This window comes from Lemur catta, chromosome 15 (genome assembly GCF_020740605.2).
Source record: "Lemur catta isolate mLemCat1 chromosome 15, mLemCat1.pri, whole genome shotgun sequence".
Classification (NCBI taxonomy): domain Eukaryota; kingdom Metazoa; phylum Chordata; class Mammalia; order Primates; family Lemuridae; genus Lemur; species Lemur catta.
Window position 1 is genome coordinate 5,482,827 of NC_059142.1, and position 6,000 is coordinate 5,488,826.

The window sequence follows — 6,000 nt, forward strand, 5'->3', positions numbered from 1 at the left end:
GTGCGGAGGGGCTGGCTTGGGAGGCAGGGACAGAGCGGAAAGGGGCTGCCCGAGGGCGTGGAGCTCATCTCAGAGGTCACCGGGGCCTCTGAAGCTGGCTATTTTTGAAAATAAGCTTTCACTCAAGCATAACGTGCCTGCAGAGGAGAGTGCAGCTCGTGGAGTATCCTCACACTGGATACACCTGCGTCCCAGACCCCAGGTCAAGAAACAGATCCCCCAAGACTTCCTGGGCCCCCCCAAAGGTCACCACTATCTGACCTCTGACACCATATGGTGGTTTTGCCTGAAGATGGACAGTTTCAGCGTGTGCCCTTTGGGGTCTGTCCTCCTTCCCTCAACCTTGTGCCTGTGAGATTCGTCTGTAAGGTGGAGGGTGGCTGAGGGCCGCCCACGCCCATTGCTGAGTAGGAGCACGCCGTGCGATGGATCACTCACGATGCATTTATTCACTCTGCCGTTGAGGGGGCTACTACGCGTGGAGCTGCTCGGGCCGCTCTTGCGATCCCAGTGCACGTGTGTGTGGGTCTCTGCCGGGCGTCCACCTGGGGTAGATGGCGGGGTCCTGGGGTAGACGACACCCATTCCAAGACAGTCGATGCTGCCAGAGGGTTTCCCTAGGTGGAATCAGTTCCCTGTAAAACCCTCGTTTTCCCTGATTGGTGGCACAGGAGGCAGACGGCCCCGCTTGCTCTCCAGCTCCCCGCGCCTCCGTGTCTGCTCTCTGCCCATCACTGTGGCCCTCCCCACGACCACCACCGCCACTCTGTGGGTGGATCCCACAGACGTGTGCTCAGTGCTCTCTGACCAACGGGCAGCACATGCCACCAACCACTGTGGGGTAGGACTCTCCCCTCCCAGCTCCCAAGGCCCCACCCCTTCCTGGGTGCCCCACAAGGCCCCATCTCTTGTCCCTTCATTTGGCCCCGGGAGCTCTCACTCACCCCTGGGGCTTCTGTCCAGGCTGTGTTGATGCCTCCCAGATCTGCCCCTCATCCCTGGCCTTATTTCTGAGGGTCATCCCTGGCCAGCCAGTGGCCACTGGATGTCCCTCCTGGCCATATGTGTTCCACGTGTCCACAGCAGAACCTGCCCTGTGCCTCTTAACCCTCGTCTTCCTCCACATTTTCTGTCTTGTGACCTCAAGTTGGGGCTGGTGGGCACCTGGCTGGGCAAGCCACAGCCCTCCCTCAGCCGGTGTCTGGCCAAGTGCTGTCCATTCTATTTCTTTGAGCTCGCAAATATGTCCTCTCCTCTCCACCCCACGGCACTTCCTCAGGCCCGCTCCAATCCCAGACTTGAGGGGGGATCTGAGTTCTCTACTCCGCAGCCACGGGACCTTCCAAAATCCTAATCTGCTCACAGCAACAAGGGAAGCCACCAACTGATCTCAGCATCCTGAGGAGAGAGGCAGCAGGACACTGGGCAGAACCGGGAGGGAGGGCCTGCTCCTGCCACGAAGAGTCTAGTAGTCTCGCAAAAGAAAAAAGGCAAAAACATGAACTTGGATCGGGCCACGCCTCTGGATCTCCCAGTTTATGGAGAGCACAGAGGACAAGAGAATACACAAAATGCAGGGGACAGATGCCAAACCACCTGGCTTCTTTGAGAAGAAAGAACAAAGGAACAAGGAGCACAGGAGGCTGCAGATGCAAAGACTGTGCTCCCCAACCCCTGGGCCACAGACTGGTGCCAGTCCACGGCCTGTTAGGAACTGGGCCACACAGCAGGAGGTGAGTAGCAGGCAAGTGCACAAAGCTTCATCTGCATTTACAGCCGCTCCCCATCGCTGGCATCACCACATAAGCTCCGCCTCCCGTCAGATCAGGGGCAGGATTAGATTCTCATGGGAGCGTGAACCCTACTGTAAACTGCGCATGCGAGGGATCTAGATTGTGGCTCCTTATGAGAATCTAATGCCTGATGATCTGAGGTGGAGCTGAGGTGGTAATGCTAGTGCTGGGAAGCGTCTGCAAGTGCACATTATCATTAGCGGAGAGGTTTGACTGCACAGCAAAAGTAACGTGCTTGAATCATCCTGAAACCATCCCCCCACCCCCAGTCTGTGTAAAAATTGTCTTCCAGGTACCAAAATGGTTGAGGACTGCTGCCCTAAGAGGCCTCAGGGTCAAGCCCACCAAGCAGGCCAGGTTGGGTCCTGCACTGGCCTGAACCAGATGAATCAACTGGGAAACATTCGCTCACTCAGGAAGCAATGGCAGAAACTTAAGTACCAGCTTAGATACTTGACAATATTAAGAAATTACTGGAATTTTTAAAGATGTGACCATGGTTTTGAGTTTGTTTTAAAAAGAGCTCTTATAGAGGCACGTATGCAAGTATTTAGAGATGAAATTACTTGCTTTCTAGAATTTGCTTTAAAATCATCCAGTTTTATCACGGAAAAGAATAAATGAAGTAATATTGAGCAGTTGCAGATAATCATTGAAGTTCTGTGACGGGCACGGGGAGGTTCATGATGTATTATTTTTACTTTTGTGCATGTTTGGAATTTTTCATAATAAAAAGTAAAATACATAAATAAATAAATAGGCATCCTGCTTCCCCACCACCTCGGGGCAAGGCCAAGGCAAAATCAGGCACTTCCTTTTCTCCCCGGCCTCCTGCCTCAGCCCCACACCCTCTCCAGGTCACTGACCCACTTCTGGCAGTTCCTCCCCCTGCTGCCCCCCTGCCCCCCTGCCCTGCGCCTTCTCTCCCTAACCTTTATTGATTATCACTTTCCCAACAGGGAAGCGTTCACGGGATCAAGACCAGTGCCACACGGTGACAGCCTCCCTCCCTCCCTGTTCCACACGCTGGGTAATCCTGTTTCAGTGTCTTGTTTCTCCTTCCGGAGCTTTTATGCAAATGCAAACAAATAGAAATAGACACTCACTCCCCGCCCTGCGCTCCTTTTTGACCCAGAAAGTAGCACAATGACCCCGCTGCTCTGTGCCCTGCTCCCTCACGTGCTATTGACGTATCCTGGAGAGTTTTGGTCGTCGGTTGTGAGCACCCCCGTTCCTCATGCGGTGGCACCGCGTCCCACTGTGTGGGTGGGCCACGCGCCGTGCGTGCACCCGGTCTCCTGGGACCAGTCCTGTGCTCTTTCCAACAGTGCTTCAACGAGCACCACGTGCTCACAGCGGGTCCCCTCACGCCCCTGCCCCCTTTGTCCCCCTTTGCCATAAATACCAACCCCTTCCCCACCCCCTTGCAAAAGCCCCTCCTCCTCCCACTCATCCTTCAGCTCCCAGGTTACACGGCGCTCTCTCTGGGGAGCATCCTCAGACTGGAGACAAAGATGTGCGTGCTGAGCACGGCACCTCATGGCAATAAGGGCTCAGTCGGCACTTGTGGCTCTAGGGATGGACGGTCGATCACAAAGCCACTGTCCAGTTATAGCAAACAAGGATTCTGACTTGAGAAGCTCCTTGGCAAATCTTCTGAGCTCTGTGTGTGACAGCAACACAGCACTAAGATGCCCACCTTACACTTCTACCCCCAGGGGGCTTGGAGTATCTTCCTGCGGCCGTGACCGTGAGACTTGAACTTCTGCCCTCATCCTTCCCTCAGCCTCACCTCGGGAACTGTAGGAATTTACTGTCTCGTGCCTGTGTGTGTTCGGGTGAACCTGAGTCAGGGAGCATGAGTCACCCTGGTTGACATATTTGGAGAAAAGGAAACTTCGCCTGTGCAGGGCTGATTGCATTATGAGCAGGCTGCCTGAGGAGGAGAGAGGTCGGGCTGCTTATTGCTTCTGGGAGGCACCAGAGTCTCCAATCGGCGTGTGAGTGAGTCACTTTTCTCAGGCTGGATCGGGGGCGGTCCCCAGGCCGAGGTAGACAAGCCTGCCCCCTCCCAAGGGTGCCACAGAGCGGTGAGCTGGCGCCTTGACCTCCAAAGCCCCAGCTGCTTCAGAAGCCTTCACCAGCTCAAAAGTGCCTGTGCCCTGTGTGGGGGTGGACCAGGCGGTGGCTGGAAGGGTCAGCCAGCTCGGCTATAAATGTCACTGGCCACGAAACAATACAAGGACACGTCCCACACTTGGCCTTGGCTCATTTTCCAGTGGGCTGCATTTCCTCCATGCCCCTTCATCCTTAAGAATCGAGAAGAGGCGGCTGTGGGTGACAGCTGAAAGCGCATTTTGGTGATTGGAGTACCAGCGTACATGGCCACTCACAGGTGGCCAAAATTCAGGATATTAAAATCTAATAAAATACAATAAGCACTAAAACTGAGCTGGAGGTAGTTTTAGTTTTCCTTGATGATTCAGAAGATGTGTCTCGAGGTTTTGGTGGGGCCTGAAGCTCGCCACGGTGAGTCCCCATCAGCCAGCGTGGTGTGAGCTTTCGGGTTCCAGTTATCAGAGGCCCGGCAGTGGCCTGGAGTCTGGATGCCCAGAGTTAGCTTGGGCAGTGTGCCTCTTCCCTTCAGCACCGCTTGGCAGCAGGTATGACCGTGTCGCTCCAGAGTCTCAGAGGAGCAGTGGGTCGTGGATTTCAGCCCGCTTATTTTAGGAGCTGCTATGTGCACGGCCCCTCTCACCCTCTGGCCTTGGCCAGATCCAGTAGAACGCCTTCCTGGACACAGAGGGCCCATTTCAGGCAAGCTCATCACTCTCCTTCAGCGAAAACCCTTCCTTCTGTATCCTGGTGACAGCTGCCTGCCACACAGGTAAGCTAAAGTCGCAGAGTGACCAGCATGGGACTTGTCAACGGCCTACTGCATCCTGGGGCCACTCGAGGCTGCCCTGCCAGGAGGAAGGGTCTGGCACGATCAGGCACAAGGCAGCGTCCTCCTGGGGCCTCTCTTGGTGCCCAATCTCATCGCCCAGCGCTTCCCTCTGCCCTCCCACTGAGCTGTGGTCGGGTAGGCCGGGGACAGCCACCTCGCTTGGAAATCACCCTCTCCTGCCCCTAGAAAGCCAAGAGGCCATCAAGCTGGGACCAGAGGAAAGGAGGCCCAGGCCAGCGTTAAAGAAAGGAACTCCTTTTGGAATCACCCCTGATGCTTGGCCTGTCCATCCTCGTGTGAGACGCTCAGTTAACCAAGCCCAGGGCCTGGGGGCCACTGTTACTGCAGTGACGGTAGATTCGGTGGCTAGTTTTCATGTCTTTATTTTCCTGCATATCTACAGTTTTCTCCGTCTATATTGTAATCTCCTTGGAGGGCCCTGGGGCTCATCTGGCAACTTGGAAGATGCTCAATCCATACTTGCTGAGTTGATGGTAAATTTATCAGGTATGAGGCACAGAAACACAAATGTTGCATGTTTGCACCGTACATGCTGAGAAAGTGGGTCTCGTGGAGGCAGTGAGCAGAACGGTGGTTACCAGATCTGGGAAGGGGAGTGGGAGGGGAGTGGAGAGAGGCTGGTACAAACACACAGTTAGACAGCAGGAGTACGTTCTAGCGTTTGACAGCACAGGAGGGAGACTATAGCTACCAATAATGTACTGTATATTTCAAGATAGCCAGAAGGGAAGATTTGGAATGTTCTCAACCCAACAAAATGATAAGTGTTTGAGGTGATGGATACCCCAATTACCCTAATTTGATCATTACACATTGTATGTGTGTATCAAAATATCACACATACCCCATAAATATGTACAATTATTATGTATTAATAAAAAAATTTAGCTATGTATAGTATGACAGTTCCAGAAAAAAATTAAACATAGAATTACCACATGATCCAGCAACTCCACTTCTGAGTATATTCCCAAAATAACTGAAAGCAGGTGGGGCCAGGTGCAGTCGTTCAAGCCTATAATCCCAGCACTTTGGGAGGCCAAGCTGGGAGGATCACCTGAGGCCAGGCATTTGAGACTAGCCTGGGCAATACAGCAAGACCCTGTCTCTACAAAAAGTTTTTTAAAAATTATCCAGGTGTGGTAGTGTGAACCTGTAGTCCCAACTGCTTGGGAGGCTGAGGCAGGAGAATCACTTGCACCCAGGAGTTTAAGGCTGCCATGAGCTGTGATTGTGTCA